This window comes from Hyperoodon ampullatus, assembly GCF_949752795.1.
Source record: "Hyperoodon ampullatus genome assembly, chromosome: 8".
NCBI lineage: Eukaryota > Metazoa > Chordata > Mammalia > Artiodactyla > Ziphiidae > Hyperoodon > Hyperoodon ampullatus.
Window position 1 is genome coordinate 74602527 of NC_136921.1, and position 15685 is coordinate 74618211.

The following is a 15685-nucleotide window of genomic DNA, read 5'->3' on the forward strand; positions in this document are numbered from 1 at the left end:
GTAGTGTATACATGTCAGTGCTACTCTTTACCTTCGTCCCAGCTAGCCCCTCCCGCTCCCCAGGTCCTCATGTCCATTCTCTACGTCTGTGTCTTTATTCCTGTCCTTCCTCTAGGTTCATTGGAACCATTTTTTAAATTCTTTTTTTAGATTCCATCTATATGTGTTACCATACGGTATTTGTTTTTCTCTTTCTGACTTACATGACTCTGTATGACAGACTCTAGGTCCATCCACCTCACTACAAATAACTCAATTTCATTTCCTCTTACGCCAAGTAGTATTCCATTGTATATATGTGCCACATCTTCTTTATCCATTCATCTCTCGATGGACACTTAGGTTGTTTCTATGTCCTGGCTATTGTAAATAGTGCTGCAATGAACATTGTGGTACATGTCTCGTTCTGAATTATGGTATTCTCAGGGTATATGCCCAGTAGTGGGGTTGCTGGCTTGTATGTCAGTTCTATTTTTAGTTTTTTAAGGAACCTCCATACTGTTCTCCATAGTGGCTGTCCAATTTACATTCCCACCAACAGTGCAAGAGGGTTCCCTTTTCTCCACACCCTCTCCAGCATTTATTGTTTATAGATGTTTTGATGATGGCCATCTGACCAGTGTGAGGTGATACCTCATTGTAGTTTTGATTTTCATTTCTCTCATGATTAGTGATGTTGAGCATCCTTTCATGTGTTTGTTGGCAACCAGTCTGTCTTCTTTGGAGAAATGTCTGTTTAGGACTTCGGCCCAGTTTTTGATTGGATTGTTTGTTTTTTTGATATTGAGCTGCATGAGCTGCTTGTATATTTTGGAGATTAATCCTTTCTCAGTTGCTTCATTTACAAATATCTTCTGCCATTCTGAGGGTTGTCTTTTTGTCTGGTTTATGGTTTCCTTTGCTGTGCAAAAGCTTTTAAATTTCATTAGGTCCCATTTGTTTATTTTTGTTTTTATTTCCGTCTAAGAGGTGGGTCAAAAAGGATTTTGCTGTGATTTACGTCATAGAGTATTCTGCTTGTGTTTTCCTCTAAGAGTTTTATAGTGTCTGGCCTTACATTTAGGTCTTTAATCCATTTTGAGTTTATTTTTGTGTATGGTGTTAGGAGGTGTTCTAATTTCATTCTTTTACATGTAGCTGTCCAGTTTTCCCGACACCACTTATTGAGCAGGCTGTATTTTCTCCATTGTATATTCTGGTATCCTTTATCAAAGATAAGGTGACCATATGTGCTTGGGTTTATCTCTGGGCACTCTATCCTGTTCCACTGATCTGTATTTCTGTTTTTGTGCCAGTACCATACTGTCTTGATTACTGTAGCTTTCTAGTATGGTCTGAGGTCAGGGAGTCTGATTCTTCCAGCTCCGCTTTTGCTTCTCTAGATTGCTTTGGCTATTAGGGGTCTTTTGTGTTTCCATACAAATTGTAAAATTTTTTGTTCCAGTTCTGTGAAAAATGCCATTGGTAGTTTGATAGGGATTGCACTGAATCTGTAGATTGCTTTGGTTAGTATAGTCATTTTCACAATATTGATTCTTCCAATCCAAGAACATGGTATATCTCTCCATCTGTTTGTGTTATCTTTGATTTTTTTCATCAGTGTCTTATAGTTTTCTGAGTACAGGTCTTTTACCTCCTTCGGTAGGTTTATTCCTAAGTATTCTATTCTTTTTGTTGCAATGGTGAATGGGATTGTTTCCTTAATTTCTCTTTCTGATCTTTCATTGTTAGTGTATAGGAATGCAAGAGATTTCTGTGCATTAATTTTGTATCCTGCAAGTTTACTACATTCATTGATTAGCTCTAGTAGTTTTCTGGTCACATCTTTAGGATTCTCTCTGTATATTATCATGTCATCTGCAAATAGTGACAGTTTTACTTCTTTTCCAATTTGGATTCCTTTTATTTCTTTTTCTTCTCTGATTGCTGTGGCTAAAACTTCCAAAATTATGTTGAATAATAGCAGTGAGAGTGGGCAAGCTTGTCTTGTTCCTGATTTTTGAGGAAATGGTTTCCGTTTTTCACCATTGAGGATGATGTTGGCTGTGAGTTTGTCATATATGACCTTATTATGTTGAGGTAAGTTTCCTCTACGCCTACTTTCTGGAGGGTTTTTATCATAAATGGGTGTTGAATTTTGTTGAAAGCTTTTTCTGCATCTGTTGAGATTATCATATGGTTTTTATCCTTCAGTTTCTTAATATGGTGTATCACATTGATTTGTGTATATTGAAGAATCCTTGCATTCCGGGGATAAGCCCCACTTGATCATGGTGCATGATCCTTTAATGTGCTTTTGGATTCTGTTTGCTAGTATTTTGCTGAGGATTTTTGTATCTCTGTTCATCAGTGATATCAGCCTGTAGTTTTCCTTTTTGTGTGTGACATCTTTGTCTGGTTTTGGTATCATGGTGATGGTGGCCTCTAGAATGATTTTGGGAGTGTTCCTCCCTCTGCTATATTTTGGAAGAGTTTGAGAAGGATAGGTGTTAGCTTGTCTCTAAATATCTGATAGCATTCGCCTGTGAAGCCATCTGGTCTTGGGCTTTTGTTTGTTGGAAGATTTTTAATCACAGTTTCAATTTCAGTGCTTGTGATTGGTCTGTTTATATTTTCTATTTCTTCCTGATTCTGTCTCAGAAGGTTGTGCTCTTCTAAGAATTTGTCCATTTCTTCCAGGTTGTCCATTTTATTGGCATTTTGTTGCTTGTAGTAATCTCTCACGATCCTTTGTATTTCTGCAGTATCAGTTATTACTTCTCCTTTTTCATTTCCAACTCTATTGATTTGAGTCTCCTCCCTTTTTTTCTTGATGTGTCTGGCTAATGGTTTATCAATTTTGTTTATCTTCTCAAAGAACCAGCTTTTAGTTTTATTGATCTTTGCTATCGTTTCCTTGATTTCTTTTTCATTCATTTCTGATCTGATCTTTATGATTGCTTTCATTCTGCTAACTTTAGGGTTTTTGTTCTTCTTTCTCTAATTGCTTTAGGTGTAAGGTTAAGTTGTTTATTTGAGATTTATCTTGTTTCTTGAGGTAGGATTGTATTGCTATAAACTTCCTTCTTAGAACTGCTTTTGCTGCATCCCATAGGTTTTAGGTCTTCGTGTTTTCATTGGCATTTGTTTCCAGGTATTTTTTTTTTTTTAAGATGTTGGGGGTAGGAGTTTTTATTAATTAATTTATTTATTTTTGCTGTGTTGCGTCCTCGTTTCTGTGTGAGGGCTTTCTCTAGTTGTGGCAAGCAGGGGCCACTCTTCATCGCGGTGCGCGGGCCTCTCACTATCGCGGCCTCTTGTTGCGGAGCACAGGCTCCAGACGCGCAGACTCAGTAGTCGTGGCTCACGGGCCTAGTTGCTCCGCGGCATGTGGGATCCTCCCAGACCAGGGCTCGAACCCATGTCCCCTGCATTAGCAGGCAGATTCTCAACCACTGCCCCACCAGGGAAGCCCCTCCAGGTATTTTTTTATTTCCTCTTTGATTTCTTCAGTGATCTCCTGGTTATTTAGTAGCATGTTGTTTAGCGACCATATGTTTGTATTTTTTACAGTTTTTTTTTTCCTGTAGTTGATATGGAGTCTTATAGGTCTGGTCAGAAAAGATACTTGATTCAATATCAATTTTCTTAAGTTTACCGAGGCTTGATTTGTCACCCAAGATATGTTCTGTCCTGAAGAATGTTCCGTGAGCACTTGAGAAGAAAGTGTATTGTGTTGTTTTTGGATGGACTGTCCTATAAATATCAGTAAAGTCTATCTGGTCCTGTGTGTCTTTTAAAGCTTGTGTTTCCTTATTTATGTTCATTTTGGATGATCTGTCCGTTGGTGAAAGTGGGGTGTTAAGGTCCCCCATTATTATTGTGTTACTGTAGATTTCCCCTTTTATGGCTGTTAGCATTTGCCTTATGTATTGAGGTGCTCCTATGTTGATTGCATAAATATTTACAATTGTTATATCTTCTTGGATTGATCCCTTGATCATTATGTAGTGTCCTTTTTCGTCTCTTGTAATAGTCTTTATTTTAAAGTCTATTTTGTCTGATATGAGTATTGCTACTCCAGCTTTCTTTTGCTTTCCATTTGCATGCAGTATCTTTTTTCCATTCCCTCACTTTCAGTCTGTATGTGTCCCTAGATCTGAAGTGGGTCTGTTGTAGACAGCATATATATGGGTCTTGTTTTTGTATCCATTCAACCAGTCTGTGTCTTTTGTTTGGAGCATTTAATCCATTTACATTTAAGGTAATTATCAGTATGTATGTTCCTATTACTATTTTCTTAATTGTTTTGGATTTGTTATTGTAGGTCTTTTCCTTCTCTTGTGTTTCCTGCCTGGAGAAGTTCCTTTAGCATGTGTTGTAAAGCTGGTTTGGTGGTGCTGAATTCTCTTAGCTTTTGCATGTCTGTAAAGGTTTTAATTTCTCCACTGAATCTGAATGAGATCCTTGCTGGGTAGAGTAATCTTGGTTTATGTTTTTCCCTTTCATCACTTTAAATATGTCCTGCCACTCCCTTCTGACTTGTAGAGTTTCTGCTGAAGGATCAGCTGTTATCCTTATGGGGATTCCCTTGTATGTTATTTGTTGCTTTTCCCTTGCTGCTTTTAATATTTTTTCTTTGTATTTAATTTTTGATTAATATGTGTCTTGACGTGTTTCTCCTTGGGTTTATCTTGTATGGGACTCTCTGCTTTTCCTGGACTTGATTGACTATTTCCTTTCCCATATTAGGGAAGTTTTCAACTATAATCTCTTCAAATATTTTCTCAGACCCTTTCTTTTCTTCTTGTGGGATCCCTGTAATTTGAATGTTGATGTGTTTAATGTTGTCCCAGAGGTCTCTGAGACTGTCCTCAATTCTTTTCATTGTTTTTTCTTTGTTCGGCTCTGTAGCAGTTATTTCCACTATTTTGTCTTCCAGATCACTTATCCGTTCTTCTCCCTCAGTTATTTTGCTATTGAATCCTTCTAGAGTTTTTTTTTGGGTTTTTTTTTTTTTTTTGCCTTACACGGGCCTCTCACTGTTGTGGCCTCTCCCATTGTGGAGCACAGGCTCCGGACATGCAGGCTCAGTGGCCATGGCTCACGGGCCCAGCCGCTCTGCAGCATGTGGGATCTTCCCGGACCGGGGCACGAACCCATGTCCCCTGCATCAGCAGGCGGACTCTCAACCACTGTGCCACCAGGGAAGCCCTTCTAGAGTATTTTTAATTTCATTTATTGTGTTGTTCATCATTGTTTGTTTGCTCTTTAGTTTCTAGGTCCTTGTTCAACGTTTCTTGTATTTTCTCCATTCTGTTTCCAAGATTTTGGATCATCTTTACTGTCATTACTCTTAATTCTTTTTCAGGTAGACTGCCTATTTCCTCTTCATTTGTTTGGTCTGGTGCGTTTTTACCTTGCTCCTTTATCTGCTGTGTGTTTCTCTGTCTTCTCATTTTGCTTAACTTACTGTGTTTGGGATCTTCTTTTCACAGGCTGCAGGTTGGTAGTTCCTGTTATTTTTGGTTATCGTTATTATTTTCTGCCCCCAGTGGGTGAGGTTGGTTCAGTGGCTTGTGTAGTCTTCCTGTTAGAGGGGACTGGTGCCTGTGTTCTGGTGGGTTGGGCTGTATCTTGTCCTTCTGGTGGGCAGGGCTGCGTCCGGTGGTGTGTTGTGGAGTGTCTGTGAACTTAGTATGACTTAGGCAGCCTCTCTCCTAATGGGTGGAGTTCTGTTCCTGTCTTGCTAGTTGTTTGGCATGAGGCATCCAGCACTGGACCTTGCTGGCCATTGGGTGGAGCTGGGTCTTAGTGTTGAGATGAACATCTCTGGGAGAGCTCTTTCTAATTGATATTATTTGGGGCCGGGAAGTTTCTGGTGGTCCAGTGTCCTGGACTTGGCCCTCCCACGTCAGCGGCTCAGGCCCGACACCTGGCTGGAGCACCAAGACCCTGCCAGCCACCCAGCTCAGAAGAAAAGGAAGAAAGAAAAAAAAAAATGGTAAAAGCAAACCTATGCAGGCAAAATCACACAAAAAGGCATACACATACACATTCACAAAAAGAAAAAGGAGAAAGAATATATATATATATATATTTAAAAACAAAATTGGAAGAGAGCAACCAAACCAATAAACAAATCCACCAATGATAATAAACACTAAATACTAAACTAAGATAAACTTAAAACCAGAAACAAATTAGATGCGGAAAGCAAGCTCCAAGTCTACAGTTGCTCCCAAAGTCCACTGCTTCAATTTTGGGAACATTCGTTGTCTATTCAGGTATCCTTCAGATGCAGCGTTTATCAAGTTGATTGTGGCGTTTTAATCTGCTGCTCCTGAGGCTGCACGGAGAAATTTTCCTTTCTCTTCTTTGTTCGCACAGCTCCTAGAGTTCAGCTTTGGTTTTTGCCCCGCCTCTGCGTGTAGGCAGCCCTCAGGAGTCTGTTCCCTGCCCAGATAGGAGGGGCTTAAAGCAACAGCTGATTAGGGCTCTCTTGCTCACTCAGGCTGGGGAGAGGGAGGGTACGGTAGTCATAATTGGAATGCGGGGTGAGCCTTAGGCAGCAGAGGCCAGCATGACGTTGCAACAGCCTGAGGCACGCTGTGTGTTCTCCTGGGGAAGTTGTCCCTGGATCATGGGACCCTGGCAGTGGCGTGATGCAAGGCTCCCAGGGGTGTATGGATAGTGACCTGCGCTTGCACACAGGATTCTTGGTGGCAGCGGCCGCAGCATTAGTGGTTCATGCCCGTCTCTGGGGTCCGAGCTGATAGCCGCAGCTCGCGCCCCTCTGGAGCTTGTATAAGCGGTGCTCTGCCTTCTGTGGGCACACTGGGAAGGAATCCCCTTTCCTTGCGCACCCTGAAACAAAGGTCTCTTGCCTCTTCGGCAGCTCCAGACTTTTTCCCGGACTCCCTCCCGGCTAGCTGTGGCTCACTATCCCCCTTCAGGCTGTGTTCGCGCAGCCAACTCCAGTCCTCTCCCTGGGATCTGACCTCCAAAGCCCGAGCCTCAGCTCCCAGCCCCCGCCCACCCCGGCGGGTGAGCAGACAAGCATCTCAGGCTGGTGAGTGCTGGTCGGCACTGATCCCCTGTGCAGGAATGTCTCCACTTTGCCCTCCGCACCCCTGTTGCTGCGCTCTCCTCCGTGGCTCTGAAGATTCCCTCCCGCCCACCCGCGTCTCCACCAGTGAAGGGGCTTCCTAGTGTGTGGAAACTTTTCCTCCTTCACGGCTCCCTCCCACTGGTGCAGGTCCCGTCCCTATTCTTTTGTCTCTGTTTTTTCTTTTGCCCTACCCAGGTACGTGGGGATTTTCTTGCTTTTTGGGAAGTCTCAGGTCTTCTGCCAGCGTTCAGTAGGTGTTCTGTAGGAGTTGTTCCCCATGTAGATGTTACTTTTGATGTATTTATGGGGCGGAAGGTGATCTCCACGTCTTACTCCTCTGCCATCTTTTAATCCCGAGCTCTTTCATGGCATAGTGATCTCAAGGTTCCCAAAGAAGCTGCAAATCCTTTTCAAGGTTTAGCCTCAGATGTTGTACAGAATCACTTGGGCCGCATTCTGAGTCATCAGAGGCCATCCCCACATTCAAGGGGCGGGCAGTGGGCTCTGCCTGTTCCTGAGAGGAGCAGCAAAGGGACAGTCCTCTGGAGTTCCTCTGTTTGCCCTTCATCCCAGTAATTTAAATAAGAACATTAGTACAGTTTTTGGCGGTTTTTTTTGGTTTAATTTAGTAATTAATTAATTTATTTTGGCTGCATTGGATCTTTTCTGCTGCGTGTGGGCTTTCTCTAATTGCGGCAAGCAGGGGCTACTCTTCGTTGCGGTGCATGGGCTTCTCATTGTGGTGGCTTCTCTTGTTGCGGAGTGCGGGCTTCAGTAGTTGTGGCTCACAGGCTCTAGAGCACAGGCTCAGTAGTTGTGGTGCACAGGATTAGTTGCTCCATGACATGTGGAATCTTCCCGGATCAGGGCTCGAACCCGTGTTGCTTGCATTGGCAGGGGGATTCTTAACCACTCTGCCATCAGGGAAGTCCCAGTTTTACTTTCTTCAGCTCCCCACACCTCTCCTGCTGATATCTTGGGGAGTTTCTTTAGACTTAATCTTCAATTTCCTGAATTATCTGCTTAACGCTTGTTTCTTGTGTACTAACCCTTCCCTGATCATATTTATTATTTGGTTGCAGAACTTCCTTTAAAGAGTACTAAAGCCACATTTTCTTGGGTCCTGGTATGTCCTAAAATGCCTTTCTTTTCTTCATATTTGAATAATAATTTTTGGTCAGTACTTAGAAGTTATTACTGTATCCACTGTAGTTGATAAGAGGTCTGATACCAAACTGATTCTCATTCCTTTGTAAGCAGTTTAGTTTTCCTCCATGGTAACATTTACAGTCTTGTCCTTATCCTTGGAATGTAGAAGTTTCAATGCATTTGTTCTAGATGTAGTCTGTTTCATTCATTTTAATCACTTATTGGCCCATTAAATATTAGTTTTCACCTCTGAGAAATTTTCCTTTCTTACTTCTTTTAGTATTTATTCTCCTTTTTTCTCTCTTCCTAGTACTCTTGGTAAATAAACGTAACTTCTGCATCTAGTCTCTAGTCTTCAAACTGTTCTTTTATCTTTTTCATCTCTTTCTTTCTCTCTCTGTCTCTTTTCTTTGGGTGGGGGGATGGGGAGTGGGGTGCTCAGATAGAATTATTTACATCACTCTTATGAAATCCTCTTTTCACATAAATTCATTTTGCTGTTCATTTCATTGGTTGAGATTTTTGCTTTTATCCTGCGTCTTCTTTTCAAGGTCTCTGGCTGTTTCTCTCTCACATGCACAGTACAGTTTTCAATTTTAACACCAAGGGTGTTAGTCCACCTATTCCACTTTACTGTTTCTGTTTAGGGAATCTGCCTCTTCTGGGTATCAGTGCTGACTGAGGCCCTGCTCTGTCTGGATCCCTCCTTCTTTGCCTGTGGCAACTGCTAGAGCATGTCCAGGGCAGGGGCCAACTGACCACCTAGTGGCATTGTCTCTCTCCCTTTGATCATCTGATCATGGCCAGGCCTAAGAGCCTCAAGTTCTGGGATCCACTGACTCTGAGCTCCCTCACCAAATGCTCCAGCCTCTCAAGCAGGCTTTTTTTTCTTTCGCGTTTTGGTTTCTTATGGTTATTTTGCCATAGGTCTGCAGCCATTATTTTTCTAGTATGTTGGCACACCAATGGCATTTTTTGAATCTCTAGACTGGCTAATTTTCTTATCTTAAAAAAGAGAAAATGACTTTTCTGTTATTTCATGGCGTTGTGAGTTGGAAAAGAGCGGAAGTGTATGGTCATCGGAAATGTATGGTCTCCATCCAGTCATCCCCCCTCAGAGTTAATTATGTTCTTATCCTATTGGTTATCCCCATCCTGTCTCTTTTACACTCTTTAACATGCCAGACATCTATATGCTACAAAAGATCCCAAATCCTAAAAAAACTGAACCTGTATTATTTTCCAAAAAGATTTCCTCTTTTGCTCCCCGTAAGAAATGATTTTTGGAAAGGTTGAAAATACCAGAGTGCAGTCTGTGTTTATGCCACATAGAATTTTTAGTTTTTATTAACAGTTTTTCAGGATTTACCTGTCATGACAGGGACCATGTCAGCACTCCAGCTGACTCCAAGGGGCACCACTCACACCGCACACAACGTGAGAGGCCGCCTCAAGGTGTGAGCCGTGCTATTATTAACCATGTGTTTCATTTTCAGAAAGTACTGTTGAATAGTATACAGGGTTGAGGGCATTCTATTTTGTAATGTGAGCCCCCTTTTATTGAAATGAATTCCAGACATTTATGAACCATGAAATTATATTTAGTGTAGCTTTATAACCAGAAGTAATTCAGTTCTCTTAAAAATGGATAATCTTTAGTATATAAGCTATTAAACACTATTGTATTCTGTTTATAAATATGCTAAATTATTCTGTTTATAAATTATATCTAATAAGAATTTATCATATGCTCGTTCCACTATATTAATATTTTTTCTTTTTCATAAAAAACTGGGAGAGTGAATAAAAATATATATATATAATTATAAAAATTCAAAAGATACACATCCGTTAATTACTGCCCATGCCAGGCCAGCACCCCAAAAGTTCTTCATGCATCCTTGTGAGATCACAGCCTCTTCTTTACCCAAAGAGGTAACCATTCCTCTGACTTTGGTGATAACCATTTCCTTGGTACCAATGCATGCATTCCTAATAAACATAGTTTTATCTTGCCTATTTTTTAAACTTTACATAAGCAGAATTCTACGGTTTGTTTCTTTTGTGACTTGCTTCTTTTATTCAACATTATGCTTGTGAGAGTCACTCTTGTTACACAGCTGTCGTTCATTTGTTTTATTGCTATAGGTGAAATACATTGCATGAGTATACCACAATGTATTTATTCATTCCACTGTTACTTGTCATTTGGGTTATTTGCAATTCATGGCTTTCATGAAGAGTGCTGCCATGACCATACTTATATGTCTCTCCAGGTGTTTGTGTGCAAAAGTATCTCTATATAATCAAGAATGGAATTATTGGGCTGTGTAATATATGTTATCAGCAGCTCAACTAGATAAATGCCAAAATGCGTTCCAAGGTTATGGTTCCCATTTACACACTCATCAGTAGCCTGTGATTTTTACCATTGTTCCACATCTTTGCCAAAATTTGATATTGATAAAATGTATTGCCCTTTTGGTGGTTTTGTATTGATATCTCATTGTAGTATGAATTTGCGTTTTTCTAATTACTAAAGAGTTTGAGCAACTCACTATTGGCCATCTAGATTTTCTCTTTTCTGAAAGACTTATTCATCCCTTTTGCTTATTTTTGTGTGAGGTTGTCGTGCATTGATCTTTTGATTGTAATAATAAATCCATAAGTCAAAATAATTAACCACTATATCTAATCCATTCTCTCGAATTACTCTGCTGTTTGGCATATAGCTCCCTTCTAAATAAATTCTTGCCAGGAAATTGAAATTTTTTGGATGAACTGTTTGATTAGAAGTTCAGTATGTAACTATCTCTAGCCTTCCTAAACAGTTGCAGATTTTTGTAATGCTTCTTATTTCCAAGATATTTTTAAACTATAACTGTGAAAAGTATCTAGTATTCCTTTTAGAATTCTAGAATAGACTCCATATGGTACTGAGGTGTTTTACTTTTGAGGCATATTCCTAATTCCCAGTACTTCATTCTTTTCTTCTGTAATATCTGTTCCAGTTTCATTATAAGTAAAGCAAAGAAACTTATCTTTGCTACATATGATACTCAGTAATTTTTAAAAATTTTTACTCATAATATTTTGTTCATCTAATGCTTATTTAACAAACTTTTATTCTATATTATTAATATATTGCTTTGAATCAAATTTAAATATTTGTGCTTATTTTCTGTCCTTTATTAGTCTTAATTTGTTCTTAGACACCTTTATTTTATCCTACCAATTTTGAAATGGTTGTTATCAATCATCATAACATTTTCTGAGCGTTCAAAATGAAGTCATGAGATGTGTGTTATACTCCAGATTACTAATGCAAAAGAGTAGGAAAAAAATACATAGTCTAATTTATTTCACTGGATAAGACAAAATAAAGTATACTTATACTTTGACCAAAAATTATCTGTAAGGAGAGTAAAATGAGTAAATAGAGGAAAATCCAGTATCTAGTTGATCTTCTATCTCAGAAATTTAGTAAAGATGATTTTGTGGATTAGTGTTATCTGTGGTAAAAGGGATTGTAGTTATTGAGTCTTAGGTTATACCTATATATTACATCCACAGCCTGCAAAGAAAGCCTTAGATAATCACACTAGAATGTATGTGGCCTGCATCCTTGAGCAGAAAAATTTCTTGTTAATTCGTAAGAGTTCACTGTAAGACACACACACAATATTATGCTAACAGTTTCACACAAAAGCTTATTTGTGTTCAATAAATGTAGCAGTGAAAACACATAACTGTTCATAGTTAGCTTTCCAAAAAGGGTTTCACAAGGTTAAAAAGAATGCCGTCCAATAGAATGATAAAAATAGAGACCTGAGCAAAGAGGAAATTTAGTAATGAAAGGCTGGGATAAAATGGGAACACAGTTGTAAGAGTTGGTTACAGACTCCTCTGAGCTTTTTGTGTAGCTGAACAGAAACAGTCAGCACCAAGATTTCCAGTGCCCATCATTCCCTCAGGAAAACACAGCGTCCTGGCCTTCAGGTGCCTTTTTACACAGAGGTGTGTTATGGTAGACGACATTCTGAAAACCCCTGAGGAGCATTCACATCAATTCAAAATGTAGATGTTGTCATATCCTAGTGTCAGCCTCAAGATTCAGAGAACTTTGTTTCCTGATTCTAACACACACCCAGTGAAGGATGCCTTCTGTACCATCCCTGCTACTTGATCATCTGAACTGTGATTAAAGACCTCTTGTGATGGGGAATTGTACCGCCTTTGGGGTTATCAGTTTTTGAAATTATGGACATTTGACTCATCACTCCAAAAGGAAAGACCTCATGAGCTTGCCCTCATGGCTCCAATCTTTAGTTTTATAATATAATATTAATATATAAATATAATAAAATATAACTATTAGCCAAATTTGCTTCAGAGTATAAAGACAGTAGTAATTTAGGTTAATAGAAGTTTGTTACAACACCATTAGTTTTTGGTCTATCTTTTGGGACCAAAAAGTCTAAACCTGAAACGTCTAACTTTACTTCTACTTGGCAGTCCTGAAGAGGTTTATAGACCTTTTGCCTGTCTGCATGGTCCTTCTCTTCTTCAGGTCACACTTTCTCTTCCTGTTTCATCAGCTGTTCCTCCTGTGTTCTCGGCTAAGCTTTGAGCTCATTGTCCTTGTTCTTGCTCCTGAAATCCCTTCCTCATCTTTTCATCCTCTCGAATGGATACACTTGTGTTCATTCCTGTTAATGTGCCACCCATAACTGGACATGTCCCAAGGCACCTGAGGAAAAGGTGTACACTCACTTGTCCCCTTCTTCCTATCACTTTTAAATGCTGATATCAATACAGCATAGCATCACCTTGGCTTTGCAGCAGCCTTGTTCCACTCATGGTTCACTCATTCTGCTCTTGAGTCTGAAGTGCCTAAATCTTCTCCCCTGTGTGCTGCTGAGCTGAACTAAATACAAAACCCTACGTTTATCCCTGGTGTTTTTATCTCATTAGAGGCAGCTCATCACTGCAGTGTAGCAGTGGTTTTTTTGTATTTGAATTTCATCATCTGGTAAATACAGTATTCTTACTCACTGAAGAATTTGAACATGCCTTGTATATTATTATTTACATTATGGCCAAAGTTTTTGGTTAGGGCTGGGCCAAGATCAGAGCTCTCTGGCATTACATTAGAAACCTCTGTAGGTTGATATATTTTGTTCAGCTATTTACAGATTGTCAGAGTCAGCAGTTGACCTTGTGCCAGCCCCATTTCTCTGCTGATTATACCATAGGGGACTTCTAACACCATACATGCCTCACCAGAGTCTAGACACACTGCATTTCCACGGTTACAGTGCCAAAGAGAAATTAAACCAGCTTAACATGACTTTTCTTTGGCGTGCCCCTTTTTGGTTCTCACAAATCATCTCTTGGATAAAATCCTTGTAAGAATCTCACCCACGATCTATGTCTAGCTCTCTAGTTTGTAACGTGAAGAGAGTCTACTTTCTTCTTTCCAAAAACAGCAATGGCATTTTCCTGCTTCCAGTTTTCTGGCACCTCTTCCATTCTCTGTGATTCTCCAAAGAGCCAAAATGGTTCAGCAACTTATTTGTAAGTTTTCTCAGGTCCCTAAAATGTAATTGCCCAACTCGGGCAAATTGAGACCATTGAGGGAAGCACAAGGCCTAATTTCTCACCCTCTCTTTGCTATATAAGTACCTATTGCTTTTTTTTTTTCTTTGCTAATGGAGAGAGGTAATAATATTCTGTGACTTTAGTCTTAGCTTGATTCCTTCAACTCCTCAAACTGTTATGAAAAATACAAGTAAGTGAACAGAATACTTCAATAGGTGTATAGCTTGTCAGTATTATGGCATCCCTCCTCTGTCCCATGTTGGTAATGGTATTTGGGGACTGTTCCAGAGAAGAGGTGTAGAGAAGTGTCTCGTCCTCAGTTATGCCTGGGTACCCTGGTCATCATTCTGTATCCCATAGGTGTGATTGCCTGCAATGTCTCCTAGTCTTTGAGGAATCTGAGAATAAAAACATCATACCTACCTATGAAAGTCTCCTCTTTTGCTGAATAGTAGTTTCTTGTACAAATTTATAACCTCTTCACCACCTCTTCCTATCAACTTCAGCATTGTTATTCCATCACTTGTGTCTTGCTATACTTTGCCTTGATCTGATTCATATTTTGCTGCCTCAGCTAGATGATGAGCCACTAATGGTCAGTGACCTTGCTTTATGCCTGTATTCCCTTATCACCCTGCATATTACATGGGCAAAGTGGTATTCAGAAAATGCTCATCTGTTGTCATAGATCTGGACAGTCATCAAAAAATAAATAGTATGAAATTAAGTATGGTATACTCACAGTGATGTAATATAATTACAAAAATATAATTCAGTATCTTTCTTTAAACAGTAAGGATCCTCCTATTTTTAGTAGAGAATAATTACTTACCCAGTGATGTTTCTGTTTCTCTCTTTTTCAAACTCTCTGTTCACTGAAATTTTGCTTCTCTTTTTCTTACACATTGGTTATTTCATGGTATTATACTCTTGATATTTTAAATTTTTGTTTCTTGGCATTATTTGTTTCACTGTTGCATAGTAACATTTTTGTTCTTTGCAACCACCTGCTTATTTTAAGGTGTGTAGTTTTTCAATGGCATAGAGTGCTTTCATATCTTTACTAGCCTTAAATGCAAAGCTAAGATCTTTGTGGGGCATTTTTTTCTTCATAGACCTTAAATCTTGTACATAATGAACACTGGTTGAATACAGTTATTTTATCCAGTTGATGATATTTTAAGTGTACTATTTTATATCTCAACACAACATACATACTAAAAAATAAAGATTGCCATAAAAATCATTCCATGGTGTTGTATGAAGAATTGGTAAGCCATTTTTCTTTTTTTTCTTTTTTTTTTAAGCAATAGTAAGCCATTTTTGTAAGTGAGAAAAGGGTGGCTCATGTTCAAGGCACTTAGGTTTTGATCCTGGAGCCACTTACTCCAAGTCTGAAGGGTCCTCCTCTCACTTGTCCTTGAGGAGGCTCTCCTCCTTGCAGATGAGGCTGCACCCCAGCCTTGGGCCCCACAGAAACGGATGATAAAGAATTTACCTGCTAGACAGTAGTTAAGAATCTGCCTGCAATGTAGGGGACACAGGTTTGATCCCTGGTCTGGGAAGATCCCACATGCCGCAGAGCAACTAAGCCCGTGCGCCACAACTGCTGAGCCTGTGCTCTAGAGCCCACGTGCCACAACTACTGAGCCCATATGCCACAACTACTGAAGCCCACGTGCCTGGAGCCTGTGCTCTGCAACAAGAGAAGACACCGCAATGAGAAGCCCACGCACTGCAATGAAGAGTGTCCCCCGCTTGCCGCAACTAGAGAAAGCCCGTGCGCAGCAACAAAGACCCAACGCAGCCAAAAGCAAATAAATTAAAAAAAAAAAAAAAAAAAGA

The 15685-nt window shown here is 39.8% G+C and overlaps 1 protein-coding gene across 1 annotated transcript in view; it reads left to right on the forward strand.

Annotated features, from left to right (window-relative positions):
• Window positions 1-5608: 5608 nt before the first annotated feature.
• Window positions 5609-15685, forward strand: part of PKP4 (plakophilin 4) — a 178319-nt gene continuing 168242 nt past the window's right edge. Inside the window, exon 1 of the mRNA XM_079710826.1 lies at window positions 5609-5983. The gene's annotated coding sequence lies outside the window, so the exon portion shown is untranslated. The remainder of the gene's footprint in view (window positions 5984-15685) is intronic.